Source organism: Gopherus flavomarginatus (assembly GCF_025201925.1).
Source record: "Gopherus flavomarginatus isolate rGopFla2 chromosome 13 unlocalized genomic scaffold, rGopFla2.mat.asm SUPER_13_unloc_1, whole genome shotgun sequence".
In the NCBI taxonomy this organism is placed as follows: Eukaryota; Metazoa; Chordata; order Testudines; family Testudinidae; genus Gopherus; species Gopherus flavomarginatus.
This window is the reverse complement of record NW_026114609.1, coordinates 1,805,399-1,827,526: the sequence shown is the minus strand read 5'-3', so window position 1 is coordinate 1,827,526 and position 22,128 is coordinate 1,805,399. Positions and strand designations below refer to the sequence as shown.

General features: G+C 53.1%; 1 protein-coding gene and 1 non-coding gene across 2 annotated transcripts in view; both read right to left on the bottom strand.

Annotated features, from left to right (window-relative positions):
- Nucleotides 1-22,128, bottom strand: part of LOC127040993 (zinc finger protein 436-like) — a 563,752-nt gene that overhangs the window by 106,065 nt on the left and 435,559 nt on the right. The gene's annotated exons all lie outside the window — the stretch shown is intronic.
- On the bottom strand, nucleotides 17,572-17,665 carry TRNAI-UAU (transfer RNA isoleucine (anticodon UAU)). Its single transcript has 2 exons — nucleotides 17,628-17,665; nucleotides 17,572-17,607 (listed from the first exon to the last, which is right to left on the bottom strand). It is a non-coding gene; the product is annotated as a tRNA-Ile (tRNA).

Below are 22,128 nucleotides of genomic sequence, written 5' to 3'. Positions count from 1 at the left end.
CTATCACTGGGGAGGGGCTATGGGGAAGCTGAGAAAGAGCAACTAACTGCAGTGGGGAAAATCATAATCTACCGGGGAGAAAGAACGGACTCCGCTAGGACATCGCACCAACTCCAGCCAGGCTGGATACCGGCAATTCGGGGCTGGAGCAGCTCCAGCTAGAGGCTGGGCAGAGACAGGTGACCTCGGTTTCTGCGCTGAGCAGGCTGCTTTGGCAGCGAGGAGGGACAGGGAACCACCAGGCCAGGGTCTTGATGCCCAAGGAAGGGGAGATCTGCGGCACTCTTTGGAGTAGCTGGTTCAGCAGCCATGAGCCACACGCTTCTCCCTGCCTGAGCTCTCCAGGAGCACATTACGTACAGGTATGCGCTGGATGTAGGCACCAGTGTAACAACAGGGCCAGACTCCGCTGAGTGCTGCCTGTGAGAGACAGGGCCAGAGTCAGACGGGCAGATGGGGGCAGGAGATGACAGAGCCAGCGGCCATGAGCTGAACCCATCACAAGTCCAGCCTGTGACATCACCATCCGTCCCTGCAGCTCTCCATCTGTCCTGCTGTCCGTCCAACCCTCAACCCCCCATCCATCCCCAACGTATGCCACACATACCCCTTCACCCATCTGCCTCACACACTCATCTATTTCCTCATGCATCCTGCTGTCCCTCTGATTGTCCCTGCAGTGCCTAGCACAAAGAAGCATAGTGGACCCTGAGCGAGGCTTTTGGGTGATGCCTAATGGAGCTAGCGGGTGAAAGGGGCATCTCTAATCCCAGCCCCACTTCTCCTCTGCCCAAAGCCACGACCATGAGCCCACCCCTCTCAGTCTCAGACCTCACAGCCCCAAAGACATGAACGGCCACTCACACTGTGACCTAGTTACAGCAATGAGGTCTTCCTGAAGATAGGAGGTGGGAGGAGCAACCCTCGATCCTAGCAGGCAGGACACATCGTTCCCGGTATGGCAGAGACCCTGCCCATGGGCAGATAGACCCAGCTGAGCCCATAGGAGACTAGGGGAGGGGGAGCAGAGGAAGAGAGTGCAGGCAACTGAACATGACAGGTGTCCATGAAAGGAAAGAGAGAGAGTTTGAGTGAAAGTTGGCCAACACAGAGATAGAAACCTAGGAGGACGAAAGAAATTCACAACAGGGAGTCACCCTCATGGATCCAACTTTCTGCTAGGGAGCACACACCACTCCTGGCCAGAGAGATGATCAGCTCTCGCAAATGGCAACATCATCTCCCCTGAAGCCAAAGCTAGTCCGGAAACCAACACCCAGGTAACAAGAAGTCCCTGCCTGGAGCCAGGACGGCTGTGACCAGAGCCCTTCCCAAACCAGATACACATCTCACCAACAGAGACGGTTACTCTTCTCCCAGTTAGGCAGCTCTTGCCTGACATCAACAGGATTCACGCTGTCACTGCTCTTGATCACTTTCCATCTCACCTCAGGGCTGGACTCCATTCCTGCAACTTCTTTTCCCTTGGTATGAAACACAACACAAGAGGAAAAGAAAAAGCAATGGTGGTGAGGCTCCTCTTCTCGCTACTCCCGCACCCCAGGGCTTCGGCTTCAACCCTCCTCCCATTCTGCCATCACAGCTACAATTAGAAATCTGAGCCCGGGGCTCACACCTGGTTGTCTCCCCAATCCTAGGCCCTGTCCAGTATGTCTCCCTCCACAGAAGTTATCTGGCCTCATCTTACACTCCATCTTCATATTGCTCTTCTCCTTCCCAGAGCTCCTGCTCTGCTCCTCAGACCTGTCTGTCCTCAGCTCCGCAGGCAGAGGGGAAGGGGCATGATGGGAACACACACACTCCATTCCAGACACCACACAGCATCCACAGGGCTACCAAAACACCTTATCTTCGGCCAAAACCACACCCCACCCCGAGGGAGCAAAAAGCCTTTGTGAGCACAGCACACACAAGACAGGAAAAGATTAACACTCACACCCAGCCCAGCCAAAGTAGGAGCTTCCTCACCTTCCCGGCCACAGGTCCATGGGGCTCATGGATGGAGAAGTCTCCTGGGCTGTGGGGGTCCCTGAAGAACTAGCTCAGCATGAGAATGACTGGGATGTATGTGGAGGCCTGACTGTGGGCTGGGGTGTCCAGGAGGACCTAAGGGAAGGGAATAGGGGGATTAGAGATAGAAGAGGGAGGGGTTACCAAGGAGCATTGTGGGAATGTGGGATTTAGAGAGCCCAGAGTGGATGGGTGTCGGCGGGTTGGACAACCCCACAGTGGTTGAAAAGGGGAACCTGGCAGGTTTGGGTGTAGCAGAGATTGAAGATGGGGAACCTCACACCCTGGGGATGATCTGGGGGAGTGGGAGGATGGGAAAGTGGGGCCCAGCAATGAGAAATGGGTTGGAGGCAATTAGGGGTGGGGCGCTGAGAACAGGGATGGGGGAGGAGGAGGAAGGGGGGGCGGGGTGCTGAGGACGGGAAGGAGGATGTGGGGAATGGGGCGAGAGGAGGTCAGTGTCGGGGTGCTGAGGACAGGGGGGAGGAGGAGGTCGGGGCAGAGGGAAAGGCCAGGCAGAGTGTACACGATGGGGGAGGGGATGCTGGGGGCTGAGGGATCCCCACAGATGGGGGTGGGGCTGGCGAGAGGGTCACAACAGATGGGGGGCAGACACTGGGGGGCAGGTTGTGGGGGCTTGAAGGTGCTGCTGGGGCCCTACAGAGGGAGAGGAGGGGGCGGTGCTGGCAGGAGAGTCACAGCAAATGGGGGGTGGACACCGGGGGGGGCAGGTTGGGGGAGGTTGAAGGCCCCGCGGCCCCAGGCTGCCACTTGTGGGGCTGCTCCCAGGCAGCTCAGCCCCCCCCACCTGTTGCCTCCCCAGGTCCCTTTCACTCGTGCTGCCTCTGCCCTGTGCCTCCCCCCGCCCGGCTCCCACGGGCCGGGGCTGCTCCCGGGGCAGGGGCTCCCGTGGGGAGGGGGCGGGGGCAGCGAAGCCTCGGGGCGAGGGAACCAGGCCTGCCCACCACGCGCCGAGTCTCTGTCCCGCGCTCTCTCCGCCAATCAGGGAGCGGGGAGGGGCGCGGCGAACTGACGAGCTGCGGCCCCTCCCCCAATAGAGGCCGCGTGTGAGAGGGAGAACTACGCTTCCCAGTGTGCACCGGGAGGGGGCGCATTGCCTGAGCAACCGTTCGTCACTTCCGCTCTGAGACGAGCCAGGAACTACAACTCCCAGCCTGCCCCGGGGCGCTTCCGTCCCCTCAAGCCCAGGTGAGGGCGGGTCCCTGGGTCAACCTGACACCTCCCGCCCCGCCCCCCAGAGATGCCCGGCCCCGCCCTCCCCAAGCTCCGGCTCCTGACGCGAACTCTCGTGTCCCGGGGTCTCGGCCTGGCCCCGCCCCCCGCAGCGCGGCGCCCCCCAGTGCGGTGGGGGCTGCCGGGCGCCTCTTCTCCCCTGGGCTCGTCTGTGCCGCCCCGATGTGCCCCGCGGGGCTGCCCCACTCGGGGGGCGGAGGCGTTGGGTGGAGCCCTATGGAAACACGGGGGTGGGCAGGGCTGGGAGCAGGACTCCTGGGTTCTTCCCCAGCTCGGGGAGGGGAGGGAGATTAGGGGGTAGAGTGGGGGAGGGGCTGGGGGGGGTCTCCTGCCCAAGAGGCAAGTCCAGGAGCTGGTGTCGGGCAGCAGGTCACTTGTGGGCCCCGAGCGTCCGATCTGGAAACAGCTGCCTGTCCCCACACCCGGGGACTGCGCGTGGCTGGCAACTGTCTCCTTGTACCTGAGAATTATCCATACACCCCAGGGGTGTGAGCCCTGCGCTCCCCTGTCAGTGCCTGGGGCACAGAACCATGTGTACGAGTCACTCTCTGTGCGGGGATGTCAGTTCGTACAGACTTCGCTGGTGCTTTTTCTGTAGCCTGTGGTAAAATGAGGCAATTAACTAGATGCGTTGATGGAAGTTCTCTGCGTCCCCTCAGGGGTACACGTACCCCTGGTTGAGAACCACTGATGTAGGGGAACCCAGGCCCACCCCCCCATTCTGACTTCCAACCCCGTACCCTGGGCAGCTGGTTCTGCTTTGCTTATCTTGTACCAGCCTCAAGTCAGCTTCACTGGGTCACCAGTTCCACCATGGCCAGGCGTCAGAGAGAGGAAGTTTCCTCTCAGCTGTAAAAGCAGCAAGGGCTCCATGAGGGGTCGGTGCTGCTGGAGACATTATTGACACTTTCTCTAGTCTCCTTTTCAGATTTTGCCCCATTTTATCTTTAATTCTCCAATATTAATTTAACAATCTTAGATTTGGGATATTTTCACACCTGTTTGACCTGCAGCAAATTTTCTTCCTTTCTTTGGGAAATTGTCCTGAATCATTCCCCAAAAGAGAAGGGGCTTAATGGGTGCAGTTTGCAGAGCCCTGAGACACAGCTGCCTCTGGGGTGGGCTGGGGTGGCCTTTCTCTGCTGACGAGGAAGGGGACAGGAGGAAAAAGCGCAGTGGAGACTGTCCACCACAAGCTTACGCAGTCCTGGCTACTGCTACTCCCAACTGCCAGTCACCTGCCTGCCCCTGCTTCTGCCTCCTCCCCACTGCCAGGAAGTTTTCCTGCTCCACACTCCCCTCACATACCCTCTTAAAGCACCTCCTCAAAGGGCTCCCTGCTGCCATGTGAATGCTGTGTGTGTGTGGGGGGGGAATTATTGCTGTCTGTTAATTGAACTTCCACTGTCCAATTACTCTCACTTAATATAAAATATTTTCATATTCGGGTGGTTTTCTCTCATTAGCAAATGTTTCTTTTTAGACCCATTTCTTCCCCAGTTCTCAAAGATAGATATAAAATATCCTGTGTGCAGCGCTGTAGTAGGCAGGGTGGTCCCAGGGTATTGGAGACTTCCCCCTTGGTTTGTATACAAATGTTTGGTGTTATTCTCCAGCCCATTCCTTATGAATACTAACTTGATGTTAATTTTTTGCTGGCAGCTGTGAATTGAGGGGAGCTTTTCACTGATCTGTCTACAGCAACATGCAGATCCCGTTCTTGGGTTGTGTAGCCGATAATCTGTTCTGCTGCCGTCACTAGGTGTAATGCATGTTCAGTAGGGGTTTCTCCCCTCTTCCCTTTTTGTATTTCCTCTCCCTACTAGTGTTGGGGTGTCCTTCTCCTCAGGTTAGTGTATTAATGATCTCATCTTGGGGTCATATGTGTCAATTCGTTGCTACATCTTCAGAGAACTATCCATGATGACTCCAAGATCTCTTTCCTGATTAGTTGTAGCTAAATTAGCCCCCATCATATTGTATGTATAGTTGGGGTTATGTTTTCCCAACGTGACATTTATCCATGTTAAATTTCATTTGCCATTTTGTTGCCCAATCATTTAGTTTTGTGAGATCTTTTTGAAGTTCTTCGCAGTCTGCTTTGGTCTTAACTATCTTGAACAGTTTAGTATCGTCTGTGAACTTTGCCACCTCACTCTTTACCCCTTTCTCCAAATCATTTATGAATAAGTTGAATAGGATTGGTCCTAGGGCTGACCTAGGAAAATGACAGCAGCAAGATGAAGTCTGGAGTCACATGGGCAGGTCACATGTCCATGCATGATTCAATTTGCAGGCCTACGCCATTGTTTACTTGTTAGTTTGAATGTTCCCAGGAAAGTTCAGATGTGGATTGGCATTTTCCAAAGTCCATTGTCAGTGAAGCATTTCTTGATTGGGCACTTACTGAGAATAGTCCTTTCTCAAGAAGCTGACCAAATGCATCACTGACGCTACTTGAAATCAAATACATTTGAGATACAAGTACATAGCCCATATTCATAATTTCAAATACAAAAATGGTACACGCATACAGCTAGTATAATTATAACCAGCAAATCATAACCTTTTCATAGACACCTCACATTACAACTTTTGCACAATATTTGTTGCAAATATGTAATAGTGGTGGCAGCAATGATCTATATGATCCCAGTTGATATTAATAATGTCACAGCCTACAGAGAAGTGAGAGGGAGGTGTCTTTTAGCAGACGTTTCTCCTACATTTCTCCATTGCCGCTTGGGCGGAGGTGAGAATGGAGCAAAACACGCCTGGCTCAAGGTTTTGCGTTCAACTTTGAAGATTAAGCCTGAGCCTCCGGCATGGGTGCTGGGAGATGGATTTCTGAGTTGCATCCAGCACAGTCTTCGGGCCTGAGCTGAAACCACTGAGGCCAAGAGAGACGGGTTTGAGGTGGCCTTTGAGGCTCCCAGCAGGTCTTGAGGAGCAAAGGGTTACTGCCATCCCTGAGGGAGCTCAAACCACCATCCTTTCGATTAACAGCAAAACACAAAGACCCATTGCGACACAGAGACACATGTCTACTGTTACCAAGGCTGCTGCCTAGCAGCGTGCGCATCTGCCTGCCAGCGCTAGAGCTCGCAAGGCAAGTGTGGGTGCTGGAGGTAAAGAGCCAGTAGAGTGACACAGCAGCTCTAAAGGGGGGTGAAGGCCAGGAGTGAGGGGTTCAGGGCATGGGAAGGGGCTCTGGGCTGGGGCAGGGGGGTAAGGATGCGGGAGGGGGTGAGGACTCTAACAGGGGATGAAGGGCAGAAATGAGGGGTTCAGGGTACAGGAAGGGGCTCCGGGCTGGGCAGGGGGTTGGGGTGCAGGAAGAGGTGAGGGCTCCGGCTGGGGATGTGTGTAACCTTCCCCTTTCCATAGCCATGTGTCTGAGCCACCAGGGCCAGCACGTACAAGGCCTCGCTGCCGAAGTGCTGACAGTGTCCAGTGACGCTACACCTGGCCCTCTACTGACAGCTCAGGGGTTTGGCGTCCTCTGGCACTGAGACGCCACAATAATTACAGGGTTATTTCTAATGGGTTAAAGCAGAACTTGTGCTGAGATTAACACGTCCCTCGTGGGTCTGGGGGTTTTACAGCATGAACTGGCTCTGCGTGTGGGTACTGTGCATGTGTTTGAGTGATACTAACATGGCTGAAACACATAACTCCTCATCCTGGGGGTTTCCATCCCCCCGATTCCTTCCACGGGGGGCACTGACCCGGCTCCTCTACGGCCAGATGCCCTGATGAGCAGCAGTTGGGATGTTGGGAGAGGTTCTGTTTTCTGTGACTAGTGACAGCCCCAAAGTGACTCCCACCAGCCCCCATTGCCTTGCCCTGCAGCTTCCAGTCTTTGAATCCTGGCCTGGAATTCGATTGGAACGAGGCCCCTGGGAGCTGGATAGACCACGGGTCAGACACTGCAACATTGTAGCCAGAACATCCATGTCTAGATTTTAAGGCCAGTCAAGACAACTAAATAATCCTGTCTAACCCCCATGCACGTGACAGGCCACAAAGTCACCCCTGCACTGAGCCCAACCACCTGGATTAAACCAAAATATTCCAGCCCTTAGGAGAATATCCTGTTGTGTGCCATAGACGGAGCATAGGAGAGGCAGAGGGGAACCAATACTGGAGGACCCTGCACTGGAATTGATTTGGTGAGATGTACCCAGCTGATCTGGGCAAGTGACTTGTGCCCCATGCCACAGAGGATGACAAAAACTCCAACATCCCTGCCAGTGTGAGCTGGGGGAAATTCCTTCCTGACCCCAGCAATGGAGATCAGGGAGACCCTGAGCATGAGAGCAAGGCCACCAGCCAAGCACCGGAGACAAATGGTTTTCTATCTCACCCGAGAGCACTTTCTTCAGCCCCCCCTGTCCCCTCTTGCCACTCCCATGTCGGGTGGAGAATCCATCATTGCGCTGGGTACTTTGTTCCAATGTTTAATCACCCGATTGCAAATGTGTCCCTTATTTCTCATTTTACTTTCTCTGCCATTAACTTCCAGCCACTGGTTCTTGTTCTGCCTTTTGCTGCTGGGTTAAAGAACCCTTCAGTACCCAGGATTTTCTCTTTGGGAGGGGATTTACACACTGTCATCAAGTGACCTCTTGGTCTTCTCTGTGATAAACTGAGCAGACTGAGCTCTTGTCTCGCACTGGAAGGCAATTTTTCAGCACTTTTTTTTCTCTTCTCTGCCCCCCATCCAATTTTTCGTTCTTCATCTTAAAATGTGGCCAAGACGACTGTGTGCAAGAGTCCAGTGTTGGTCTGACCAATGTTGTACACAGAGATAACACTAGTGCCCGATATCTCGTCACTGTTCTCCTGTCCGTACATCCAAGGACGATCACAGCATCGCACGGGCATTTCATGCTGAGTTGTTTGTTCATTATGACACCTAAACCCTTCTCCGAGTCACAGCAGTCTGGCCTTGCTTGTTAGTAAAGCTCAGTGTGTTTGAATGGCCACAGCTTCCCAAGTGCTCCGTAACATGCACAAGGGATTCCCCTCCTCAGTCCCCTTCACCTGCTGCTGGTCTCTTTTCTCTTTCTTCTTCTCCAGGATCCGCATGTGTCATTGTGGGGGAAGTTCTCCTCCTCTCTTTGCCTGGGAGCGATGTGACCCCCCCGGATGGACTGACCAAACCCAGGATTCCTTCAGCCTGAAAGCAGAGGGGAGCCTTCACCCGCTCCCTCTTTAAGGCTCCAGTCCCAGGTCCTAAATTTCCTGCCAAAGCACAAAAATCCACACTGAGCCCAACTCCTCTCTCGGTGGTGGTTTCCTTTCTCCCACAAATCTGTCTTGAGGACACAGCCCTGGGAACAGGTGAACACAACCCCGGAGATTTCCCTTCGCAGCCTGCAAGGGGCAGTTCGCCCTATTAAACAGCTCGGGAATGTCGTCTTTTTCTTTTCTCCTTTCAAAAGTAATTTATTGTATTTCTAGTCTCTTTATATGACCCACCGATTTGCCGCTTCCAATTCTCTGCTGTACACGCCAGCACTGGATCAGGTGAGATGCCTGGAGCCATCCTGTACTGGGTACATGGGGGACTTGCAGGATCAGACCCTAAAATCGCTTTGGAGGGAAATTCTAAGCCCACCCAACCCCGACCTGTTCCTGGGAGGTGTTGGTATTGACCCAGGCCGTCGAGCACCATGGAGTGAAGAGACCAATTTTATCAGTAAGTCAGACCCCCCGGCTGCCCACTGACTGGATCATCTCCCCCCAGGTGATGCGAGCCACCCTCCAGAGCCACTGCTGGGCCCCGGGGGCAGCCACACAAGCCATGGGGATAGACAGCTCCCAGGAATCTCGGCAACGAATCTCCAGGGCGGAGGGTTTCCCCTAGTGCCGGATCCACCCTCAGGGTCCAGCCAGCCAGCAGCTTCCACCCAAGACTAGTGCGCTAACAGCAGCAGCGTGGCTGGGGGCCTCGGCCGGTGACTGGGGCCAGTCGTCTGAGCATGAACCCAGCCGACCCCAGGAGATGGACCCGGGTCACCAGCCCAACCCACCACGCGGCTGCTGCCGCTACCCATTAGTGCGCGAGCTCCCATGGACCACGCTGGGGAGATCCCCCAGCTGTAGGGTAGATGCCCCAGCTGCAGGGTAGATGCCCCTGAGCGCCTGGCAGGGCACAGCTCCTGGCTGACCTGCCCTGCTGAGTTCTCTACTAGGCTGGGTGGATCCGGGGCCAAGGGTGCTGGGTGACAGGGGGGCATTGGCTCTGGGCTGGGACTGTCACTTCCCCCCTTCCCTATCCAACAGGATCACAGCAAACGAAACCAGCTCAGCCTGCAGGGGAAGAGTTCAGTCCAGGGCCTGGTGCATTCTGGGAGCAGGGACGGTGCAGAGAAAGGGCAGATACAGGACACCTCTGAACACTCTGCGCAGAACTGCCTGTCCTGACCCACAGCCCCTGTTATCCCAGCCCTGGGCTCCCCTCTCACTGCTCTGCCAGTGCCCCTCACTCCCGATCCACAGACCTCCCTGCTCTGTATCTGTGACTTCTGCTACTGAACCACCAATGCGCTGACTCCTCTTGTGAGACATTTCTCTGCACAATACTGCTGCTATTCCAGTTACTGACTCCAGGAAACATTTTCCTTAGCCTGGTTCCGTGCGTCACTGGTTTCTATAGCAAAGGTCAGTCCCTGGCCCTGTGGCCCAGACATCCTCATTCACATCAAGTTTCAAGTTGAGAATCATTTCCCATTCCCGCTCTGTGGGAGGGGAGACTTTTAAACACGCTTTCTGTGCGACTGCACATGGCTAAGCAAAGAGAACAAACCCCAAATCCCCCCTGTGTTTTGGGAGCCAGGTTTGCTGTGGGAATTCTGTAGTTCAGATGACTTCACGCCTGGGCATTGAGCTTCTTTACGAGTTTCTCTGGCAGTGGGGCAAGTTTGTGCTGATGGCTGAGTGGTTAAGGTGTTGGAGTCAAAATCCACTAGGGTTCCCCTGTGCCGGTTTGAATCTTGCTCACAGCGAAGCCTGTGTTTTAGCCAGTCTCTAACCCAGGCAATACCTCTCTACAACCCCTGAGACACTCTCAATTCTCTCCCCACCCCTAGTAAATCCTGTTCTGCTCCTTTCATAGAGATCCCTGGGACACCACTTCTCAGCACCTGAAGCCTCTGGCACTCACCTAGTGCCCCATAGATCAGCCATAGCCCTGGTTCTGCTTCTCTCTCTAGTGTGCGAAAGGAGCCAAGTCAGCGACTCCATGGGTGCTACAGGGCTGCAGAACCAACAGAGAGAAAAAAAAAAAAGGTGCCCAGCAGCCATCTCTGCCCCTGCACCTCCCACCTGCTAGCAGGCCTGGCTGATAAGCTCCTCCTCTTCTCCTTCAGCGCCTCCTGCTCGCCATTGATAGGGTGTGCTGGAGGAGTGAGGAGAGAAAGAAGTGGGGCAGGGTGGGGTGGGAAGAGATTTGATGGTTTGGGGGCAGGGCCTGTGGTGGAGCAGGCATTGAGCACTGCCCGGGAACTCTCAAAGTCAGCACCTCTGAGCGCAGAAGCCTTCCCTGAGTCTGAGCTGCCAGGATCCCTGCCGCAGAGCAGGTGACACAAGTCTCAGCCTCTCTGTCCCACACATGGTTCTGGGCACCACCAGGAATCATTTGGCTCCTGGCACATAAGGCAACTTAAAAGCTGAGTCCCTGGACTGCAGCTCAAACCCTGGCTCCTCCCATTAAGAGCCTGATGCTCTACTGACTGAGCTAGCCAGGCTTGCTAAGAGCCTCCTCTTCTTCTCCACGGCCACTGCCAATTCCTCCTTGGGGTAAAATCTCCTGCCCCACTGCAAAAGTGAGCACTGTGAGTGGGAACAGACAGAGGCCACAGCAGGGGGCTGGCCCTGCTTTCCTACCTTCTTCTGATGTTGGCCACAGAGCATCAGCAGCTGCACCACATGCTGGTCTGTGGGTCGCTTTCAGTGAGTGTTTGGCATGGCAGGGAGCAGCCTCGCTGGGGGTCTTTGTGGCTGTCTGCTGGCCATGCATAGGCATGGTCCTCCCATCCTCTTGCCCCACCTTCAGTTGCTCTGTAGCTTATAAACCTTCCCTTTGAGTTGTCAGCACCAGCCGCCTTTGCTCTAGGTGTGCGGAGGAGGGAAGTTGTGAGGGGCTTCAGGCTGGGCTCCACCTCCCTCCTGCCAAGCCCTGACTATTAATCCCAGCCCTGGCACTCTTTTTGTCAAGCGCCATGTGGGTCAGAGGAAAGGTGGCAGGAAGCACAAGGGTCAAACTTGTGGGCATTAGGTGAAGCAGCAAGAATCCCAACCAGGTCAAACCACAGAACTACAGGAGCCATAGCCACCTCTGCACCCCAATCCATTGCAGCCATCTCAACCAAAGACCTGGCTCTAGTTTGTGTGAGTCACCCAGCAGGAGGGAAAAGACTCACTCTTAAACAACTGGAGACAGGGAAATTGAGCACTTTGAGCTCCAGGGCTTTACCACAAACCAACACAAGGCCCCACTGACATTTGAACTCAGACTGTAGGATTGAGAGTCCTGAGTGCTGCCCATTACACCATGGGACCAGCTTGTGCTGCCTTCTTTGGCCATCGGTGACCCTCACGGGGATGGCTCGTGTAAGGGACTGTTGGCCCTTTACTAAAATTTAGTGGAGTTTTTGGTTGGCTAGTTCCCAGTCCCAATAAAAGGGGGAAGGGTCAATGGGAAATCAGGCCCCTGAGACTGACGTGCCCCTGGGGCAATGGTCACAAACTGGTAGGGAACACGTTAGAATTTGTTAATGGAGAAAAATTCCTGGTGAAAATTGGCAAAGCTGTGAAGATTTTGAAAAATTCCAGTGAATTTGCACATGAAGATACAAACAGAGAGACAAACACACACAGAGAGAAAGAGAAAATCACAGACTGCCCAGGCCCACACAGACATAAACAAAAACCAAACCCACACAAACCCACACAGCACACAGAGGCATATACACAAAAGGGAAAGCCACACAAAATATAGAAAGAACAAATCCACACCAAAAAACACAGCAAAAGCCCACAAGAAAGCACAAAACCCACATACCAAAAGAATACTAAGCAAAAAACCAATCTGTATGCAAAAATCATACACACACACACCCAAAACTATGCCAGGCATCCACCAAAATCACACAGGACCCACATGCACATCAACACGACAGACAAAAACCACATCAACATGCAGAAAGCCAGGCAGGGTTTGAGTCTCACAGCGAAGAGGGTGAACACACAGCTGGTTTGGGGAGCAAAGACTGAGGGGGAGTCAGGGGCAGCGCTCTGGGCTCTGCCTGACCCCTCCTGACACAGGTGGCTGGTGGAGAGCAGAGCCTGGTAGATCTGTGGAATCTGCCCTGCTCTCTGTAGAGCAAGGGGACCTCAGTGTCTTCTGAGCTGCAATTGTATTTTCTGCAGGGCAAACTCATTAGCAGAACCCATTTGCTTAAAGAAAGCTAGTGCTTCAGGTGAGGTTTAAACTCACAACCTCATCATTGCTCCACTTAGCACTGCTACTATAAGTTCTGTATACTAACCCATTGCCCCTCTGAGGGCCTTGCCTCCTTGATTCATGGATGAATTAGGGGTTGAGGAGGGTTGCATTAACTAAAAAAAATCCATATTAATGGCTGCTGAATGGCAGCAGCAAAGGTGGGGAGCCTCCTTCTGTGTGGTAGAGCTGGTTCCCACCTTCCGTTGCTGAGAGGAAGGTTGGTGCTTTGAACCCACCCAGTGCTGGAACGTCCCATGGGTGAGATTAACAGAACTCAAGAGGAGAAAAGGAAAGGGAGGGGAAGTCTTTTCTAGTCCTACCTAGCTCCATTGGTCTCCTGCGGCCCTTTCGGCTCTCTGCTCCCCTGTTGGGGAGATGCAAAGACAAGCCCCCATCTGGGTGAGTCACTGAGAGGCTGTGTCCCATGGAGTGTGTGTGGGAGAGGGGGAGGGTTGGATTGGGCTCAAGGGGAGAAGGTTGTGTGTGACAGTGTGTGGGGGAGGGGGAGGGTGTGTTCCTTAGGATATAAATGATGGAAAACACAAGAGCAGTGACAGCGAAGCCCCATGTCTCAGTGTTATGACCCTGTGTGGTGCTGCCGTTCACCTTCCCCTCCTATGGTCTCATCTTTCATTGAATCCAGCATTTTTTCACCTGTCATCACCACAGAGGTGTCCCACATGCCTCAGATACAGAGTGTCCCTCTTAGAGACGCCGAGGTCTGGAACTGATTTCAGCTGCTCGACAGCTCTGCTAGGTCTTCATTCATTTGCATAGGAAAATGCTGAGTGTTTAAATTCATTTCAAGTCCCCCCCCACACATTCAGCGAACTCCTGAACATACTGGAGATGGGTCTGGAAATCCATTTTCATTCGAAAAAGTTTTTCAAGGGAATCACTTGGATTGGAACTAGGAACCTATTATCCTGCAGGGAAACATTCACCCACTGATCTATACTCGCAACAAAAAGTGTCATGTATAGCTCAGAGCAGGAACAGTTTTTAACCTAGGGGTTACTAAACTTTCTCTCTATACAAACACCACAGCTTACAAATTACCCACCCCCGCTCTGTGTCACCAGAGCACAACAACAACTCTCCTTGGAGCATACACAGCTCCCCAGCTCCGTGCCCGTCAGTCTCTCCAGCATTGCTCCAATCCCTTAAAGCAGGATCTCAACCTCAATTTACCTTAGGGCCAGTGCCAGTCCTCCAATCCTCCCAGTGGGCCAATAATGTCACTCATACCACTCAGAACCCAACCCCCCAAACTCTGCCTCTCACCTGCCTAAGGCTCTGGGAGGGAGTTTGGGTGGGGGGAGGAGGTCTAGGGTTCAGACCCTGGGTTGGGGCTGGGGATTGGGGCACAGGAGGGGTACAGGTTATGGGGGGAGTTTGGGTGCAGAAGGGGTGAGAGGCTGGTCTCTGGGATGGAGTTTGGGTGGGGGAGGGGTTCTAGGGTGCAGGCTCTGGGCTGGAGTTTGGGTGCTGGATGCAGGCTCTGGGCTGGGACAGGGGTAGGGGGAATAGGAGGAGGGATGAGTTTGCAGGCTCTGGGAGGGAGATTGGAGCGAGTGGGAGGGGGTGTGTGGAGGGGGGGCTGCAGGCTCTGAGAGGGAGTCAGTGGCGCAGCGCTTACCTGGGGGTCCAAGGTAGGGCAGGCTGGGGGGCCTCCGCATGCTGCTGCCCCCAAGAATCACCCCCACAGCGTCCCATTGGCTGCAGGGTCTTGGAGTGGGGGCAGCGCGTAGAGGCACAGCTCTGCCCCGCCTTGCCATGAGGAGGGGCCAGCAGCCACTGGAGTGAGCAGGCAGATACTGCACTGCCAGGGCCCCTGGAGGGGAGTGCCTGGGGGCAGCAGGTGGGGCCAAGGGAGTGAACTGGTCCCAAAACTGCTGAAGCCCCATGGGCAAGACCTGGGAGCCAGGACTGTCAGCCAGACAAACACCTTTAAGAGGAGGCGTCCCTCTCCCTGTTAAAAAATGATCTTCCTCCTTCAGTTCAGTGACAGCCTGAATTGTTCCTTATCCCGGCAGAGCCAGAGGACTGAAAGCAGCAACATCAAACCCCTGTGTAGCTCGCAGGGATGGACATAAACACTCCCTGGTATCTGAAAAGATGTTCAGCTTTGCCTTTGGTCAACTACAAGGCGAAAGGGAAAGGAGGTGGCGCCAGATATAAAAAGTGAAACATGACACATCATAGTTACACCCATGGTGGCTGCAAAAACTTTTTGTGTACTTCTTATCATCAGTGTATTGTTTTCTCTGTGTTCTAGGCCTTCACAAGAAATTTGTACCTTGATAAAAAATCAACTGCTCTTGGTGAAGGCAATGGACTTAACACCCTCTGGGGTGTCCCTACACAGGTACAAGTACTAACAACAGTAGCTGCCTTTTAGCCATGGTTTTTAATCAGGGCAAATAATTGAAACAAACCCCGTTAAATCATTTCTCAGCCCGAATCCTGCACCCACATTCCCTAGAGCATTGGGCCACCATGTGGACATTTCATTTCCCACCTCAATTTCACACAGAGACACAATTTCCTTTGCACAAATCCATGAACAGCAAAACCTCCCTATGTCTCTGATCTGAGCCAGGGTATTCAATTCCAGTGAACTCTTCTCTCCTGCAATGGCAATGGGCAGACAGAGGGGTCGTGGCACTTGCATCCCTGCCAGGGAGATATTGGCTCGGCTCTTTCTTTCTGCTGCTGTTGTTCATCCATGAAACATCGAGGGTGAAATGCAAGGCTGAGTTCATGCACCAGCCCCTGGAAATATTTCAGTGCTCCAGAGAAATCCTGCCCCCTGCTATTGGAACGATGTGCTGGAGATTTGACTAGGAAAGAGACTTTCTGAATTGTCAGAGTGGGGAATGAACAACAATCTACAGCAATGTCGTTCACACAAACACACTCTCATCCTGCTCCAGCCGGAAGGGAAATGGGCAGGAATTCTCACTGTTCAGCCAAGGACACACTTACACTGATGCGCAGCCATGAGTGTGCTGGGAAAGCTGGTCTGAGCAAACAATGGGAATGACAATTCAGTGAGAACAGAATCATCATGTAGTGAAACAAATGTATGTTAAGTAGTTGTGGCCAAGTGGTTCAGGTGATAGACCACAAATCCATTGTGGTTTCCTGGCACAGGTTCAAATCCTGACAACTGCGGTGTTGCTGTTATTATTGCACCCTTAGTGCCTGAGCATCCACAGTGTGAACTGGAGCCAGATCTAGTTTCACTCTATCTACACTTAAAACACTGCTGTGGCGCTGCTATAGCTCTCTGGAGCAGACAGTGAGTGGAGGGGTTTTCCCATCCCTGTAATAGCTACGTTGACAGAACAGTTCTTTCTTTTCTTTAGCACTATCTAACCAGGGCTTAGGTCACCTTAACTCTATGGGTTGCGGGGGAGATCACACCCTGAGAGATGTCGCTCTGCCAGTTAAGTGCCCAGCGTACACCAGCCCTTAGATTCCTCTTGGTATTTCAATGCAGGCACTGACCTGTGAGAGGAAAACATCAGATCACAAACACAGAGACTGAATTCCCCACATTTAATCTTGCTGCACTTTCCAGAAAGTCACAAAATTCAATTCATTCTTGCTAGGACAGAGAAAAAATAAGTGACACTAAGTTTTTGGCTTGGTTACATAAAATTAAGTGTTTAATTAATATAGTAAAACTCTGTACTGATTCCTCTAACACCACAGCGTGAAATAGGAACAGAGACAAATCTTGTCAGTGACGACTAATTTTGCAAATGATCTTCTCATTATTAATTTCCACGCTGCCCCCATTGGAGGTCTGGGCATCTCTAGTGTCATAGCTCTGCATTCACCTTCCCCTTAGAATTGTTCTCAGACATTCGCCTTCCTCTGTAGCATGGGGCATGGGGTCACTTGCTGGAGGATGTATCTATGAATCTATTCCCAAATTTGGAAAATTGTGCAGTTCAGAATGTGAATAGTGACCCCATCTCCTTCCTGCACCTGCTCTACATTGCTCCCCAGCAGCTTCTCCCCCTGCAGAGTAACCCCAGCACGGCAGTGCAGCTGCCCAGGGTTCAGCAAGGGCCCCTGGCAAGGACAGTGGGTGCAGCTAACAGCCCGGTGTGCCTGGCAGTGAGGCAGTTTAAAAAAGCAACATTCCCCCAGAAGTACAGAGACTGAATTCCCCAACTTTAACATCATGACCCCCTGTAGAAAGCCACACGTGCCAGTTGTATTTTCACAGGGAGATGCAAAAATCAAGCGACACCCATTTTTAAGTTGAGTAAATAAAGTTGAGGAGATAGTTATTAACCTCAAAAAAAAAAAGGCTCATTTCCCAAACAATCCTCAAAATGTTACCAATTCCCACCCTTCCTCCATAGCAGCTCTGTGCAGTGTAACTGTTCTGCAGGCAGCTTCCCATTAAATGCAGTTGTGGGACATTCTCAGACCTGGAAATGTACGAACAACAGAATTTGAAGTGCAAACCTGGCTCCCTGCACCAGGTGGGATTTGAGTGTTTTGTCCCTGTCACTTAGTGTTTGTCAATAGTACAGACGCCATGGGCAGGACTCCAGGCTCTGCTGGAGGGATCCTGGCACAGGGGCTGGTGGGGGAGAAAGAATTGTAGATTCTGACCTGCACTCTGGAGAGGAGCTAATAAGTGAAGGGGGCATTTTTAACTTCTTCCCTGCCTCAGTGTCCCAGGGCTGGAATTGTACATTCCACAGGGCCAAATGAGGGGGCAATGCCATTTGGTTAATGAAAACCAGTGTTCCAGGTGAGGTTTGAACTCACAACCTCAGCATAGCTCCTCTCAGCACTGCCCTATAAGTACTGCGCGTTAACCAATTGTGCCACTGGAGCACCTGTTAGTTGCTATTCTCCGTAGGTTGATAAAGGCGAGGAGTGACCCCAAAACATTCTCAGTGGAGTTGAGAGCAGGTAGCGACAAGTGTTGTACTTGGTGAGGTGGATTCTTCTTAAGGCTTCCAGGCACCATTTGACCCTTTTGTTCGTCCCTGTGTAATAACAGAGCTGACTGAGACTCACTGTAGAGTCTTGCTGCAGACCAACAGATCTGAAATCACTGATCACCAGGTCTGAGCATCAGTCCTGTTTTGGGACAGTGTCTCTCATCCAAGAAACTGCTGAGTCTGCGCTAGCAGTGAGGCTCCCTCACTAACAGCTGAAATCAGGGAGAGCTGTGTGAAGTGCAGGGCCCCACGAGTGCTTGAACAGGGGGGAACAACACCCCAGGACTTTTAAAAATGGGAAGGCTCTGCCATGCCACTTTGTAATGACCGTAAGGGGGAGAGAGGTGGAAGGGGGCGGATAGCAGTAAGCGGAAGGTAGGGTCTTGGGGGGAAGAGGCAGCATGGGAGCAGGGCCTTGGGGAGAAGGGCTCAGTGCAGGGGCGTGGCCTCGAGTGGACGGGATGGGGCTATTGTTCAGGTTCTGGTGGTCACTACTTTTAGGGAGCCTGTTCCACTCCTGGTGGGACCACAAGATGTCCCAGAGCAGAGAGGGGCCAGCAGAACGGTGACAGAGGGGAAGGGCAAGTGACCGACAATGTGGCCAGACAGCGGAGGGTGGGGGAAGAAAGGGGCTTTCCCCCCAGGACGTGAGAGGTGAACTGTGGGTTTTCACTGACCCAGGACAGCAGCTGTGGGTGAGGTGCAGTGAAGGGAGGGGCACATCCACAGAGCTTTTGGTGTCTGGATTTAAGAGCCCAAGGCAAAGGCCACTGCCCAGCGCACTGTGGGTGGGTGTTTTGCTCATAGTGTTGTGTTATGAATCCTGATTGTGGTGTTATTACAAGGTGAGTTTCCTCCTTTTTCTTAAAGTTTCTTTTCTACACTCAGTGGTTGTGAGTGGGGAAAATATCATCTCTTAGAGGCACCCAGTGGCCAGAGCTAGTTTAGCCAGGTTACTGGGTTGGGGCTTAGGCAGATTGTGTGTTGTATTGTTGAAGAGGAGCCCCAAGCACCCAGACAGGGAATTGTAATTTCAACCTTCAGAGTAAGAGCTAGAGGTGCTGCCAGCTGAGCTGGCCAGGCTGCCTAAACATATTAACCCCTTTCACCGCAAGAGCAAACACTGGGTACTTCTGTGCTTCTCAGCAGCTGGGAAAGAGCCTCTTGGGGGAAATATCTCCTGCCCCACCGCCAAAAGGAGCCCTTTGAGTAGGAACGGTCAGAGTCCCCACCTGCTTTCCAACCACCTTGTGATGCTGGCTGCAGAACGAATGCTGGTCTGTGGGTGGCCTTCAGTGGGGGTTTGGCTTGGCATGGAGCAGGCTGGCTGGGTGTCTTTGTGGCTGTCTGTTGGCCACGCATAGGCATGGTATCTCCTCCTCTTGCCCTGCCCTCGGTTGCTCTGTGGCTTGTGAACCTTCCCTTGGAGCGGTCAGAGGTGCCCAGAGCAGGAAAGGTGTGTTGGGCTCCAGCCTGGGACTCTTCCTCCTTCCTGCCTAGCCCTGACTATGAAGCCTGGCCCTGGCTCTCCTTCCTTTGAATGCCATGTGGGCAAGAGGAAGAGTGTGGCAGCTGCAGGGACCAAAGTTGTGGACATCAGGTGAAGCAGTGAGAAACAACCATATGGTCAACCCACAGGGCTCTCCAGCCAGAGTGTTAAGTTCAAGGACCCCAACCTATAGCAGTCAGCCCACTGAACCGGCCGGACCAAAGACCTGTCTCCAGTGGGCATCAGTCACCCAGCAGGAGGGAAAAAACTCTCTCTATTTCACCCTGAGGGAGGGGAGCCAAGCACATTGAGCTCCATGGCTTTGCAGGAAACCAGCATTGCTCCACGAGGTCCCACTGAAATTTAAACCCAGGATCCAAAGTCCTGAGTGCTGCCCATTACACCATGGGACTTGCTGCCATTTCATTTTCTAGACCCCTGTGACTCTCAGCTGGCTGGTTTTCACCCTGCACTTACTGCTTCCCACTAGCAGCTTCCACTTGCAGGACTCTCTTTCCTCCTCCATCGACTGTGGTCCTGCACTATCTGATCCACAGGTCCTGCCCTGAGTCCCCGCATCCCCCTGCTTTGTCTCCATTCGCTGCAGGCTGCAAAAATGTTAGGGGAGCTGCCCCTCCCTTCACTCAGTGCTCCCGCTCATATCGGCCAGCTGCAGCCTCATCTCCTGGAACTCGGCCAGCTGTCGTTTGATCCGGTCATACAGTCACACGCTGACTGGCTCCTCAGCATGGATGCTCTTGTGGAAACCCCACAGGTGATGCTGCAGGACTTGGTACCGTTGGTTTCTTTAATGTTGTGGTGTTTCCCCAGCCGCTGGAACAAAGCCGCCAACAAAGCAGGGGGGGGGGCGGTGGCAGGCTCCGGGATGGAGTTTGGGTGTGGATGGGGTGTGGAATCTGGGCTGGGGGAGGGGGTTGGGGTGCAAGGGGGACAGTGGCAGGCTCTGGGAGGGATTTTGGGTGCATGAGGTGCAGGTTCTGGGCTGGAGCAGGGGGTTGGGATGTGGCACCTATCTCAGGCAGCTCCTGAAAGTGACCCACACCCCCATCTGGCACAACTCCTACATAGAGGAGGCTGGGGGAGTCCCCTGGCACCACTGCCCGCAAGTACCACCCCTGCAGCTCCCATTGCCGCAGTTCCAATGGCAGAGTTGGCAACTGGGGTGGGGGCAGCGTGCAAGAGACACACCCCACAGGGGCCACAGGGACGTGCCAGATGCTTCTGGGAGTGGTGCGCCGTGTGAAGCGAGGATGGGCAGGAATCTGCTTTAGCCCCACTGTGCTGCTGGTGGTGGTGGCAGGAACCCCCGGGCCCTTTCAAATCACCTGGGGCCAGCTGCTCAGGCTTTCTGATGGGGAAGCAAAGGGAAGCCACAAGAGTGGTCATGCACCCCTCGTGAGCAGTTCTGGGGAGTCTTTTGGGAGCTCCGGGAGTAGGCAGCAGAGAGGTGCAGCCTCACCACAGAGTCTGTTTCCCTGGAAGGGAGAGGGGGCAGCAGGGTGATATCCCACCTCTGGGCATCCAGGAGCCTGTGCTCCACACTGCCATGCTGGAGCCTCCACATTTATTTATTGGCAAATAAAATTTGCAGAATTTTAAACTATTGTGCACAGAATTTTTATTGTGCAGAATCTCCTGAGGAGTGAAACCGACCCAGGGAACCTCATTGAATTGTCACTGCTTGGTTAACCACTCAGCCACCACACCAATGCACAGAGAGAGTGCCAAGTCCTACTGCTATGTGGGGGTGGGGGCTGGGGTCAGGTCATACACATTCAGACTGCACGCTCCCCTAGCTACAAACCGGGGCTGATTTCCCATTTAGGACATTAGCCCTTACTGACAAGGTTTGTCTGTGTTCTTTTTTTATCTCATGCTGCTAGTTAGAAGGATATTATTTTTTTTTATTTTTTTTTTCAAAAATACACAACTCCCTAAACCTGCCTTTAGCAATCAGAATAATTTAGTGTCACCTTATTTTTGCCTGCCCCAGTACAAAAGAAGAGGCTTTTGTGGGTTTCCTGGCTCAGAGGATGAAAACAAACATGTGTCGGTCCCAGGGGTGGCTCTAGGCACCAGCAAAGCAAGCAGGTACTTGGGGCAGCCCATTTGTAGAGGCAGCAGCTAAGAGGGATCCAGCCTGGGAGCGGTGACCTAGAATCCTACTTTCGTAGTCTCCGACTCAAAGAATACTTCCAACACACCTCTGGACAACATCCTAACCCACAGAATCCTTCCTACCAATGTTATAATAAAAAGGATTCTGCATGAGTGTGGAAACAACAGACTGGACTTCTACATAGATTGCTTCTGTAAACGTGCACAGGCTGAAATTGTGGAAAAGCAGCATCACTTGCTCCATAACCTAAGCCGTACTGAACACAATGCCATCCACAGCCTCAAGAACAACTCCGACATCATAATAAAAAAGGCTGACAAAGGAGGTGCTGTTGTTATCATGAATAGGTCGGAATGTGAAGGAGAGGCTGCTAGGCAGCTCTCTAACTCCACATTCTACAGGCCATTACCCTCTGACCCCACTGATGATTACCAAAAGAAACGACACCATCTGCTCAAAAAACTCCCTGAAAAAGCACAGGAACAGATCTGTACAGACTCATGGCTAGAACTCCGACCAGGTGTATTCTATTTGCTACCCAAGATCCATAAACCTGGAAATCCTGGATGCCCCATCATCTCAAGCCTTGGCACCTTAACAGCAGGATCGTCTGGCTATGTGGACTATCTCCTCAGGCCCTATGCTACCAGCACTCCCAGCTATCTTCAAGACACCATTGACTTCCTGAGGAAATTACAATCCATCGGTGATCTTCCAGAAAACA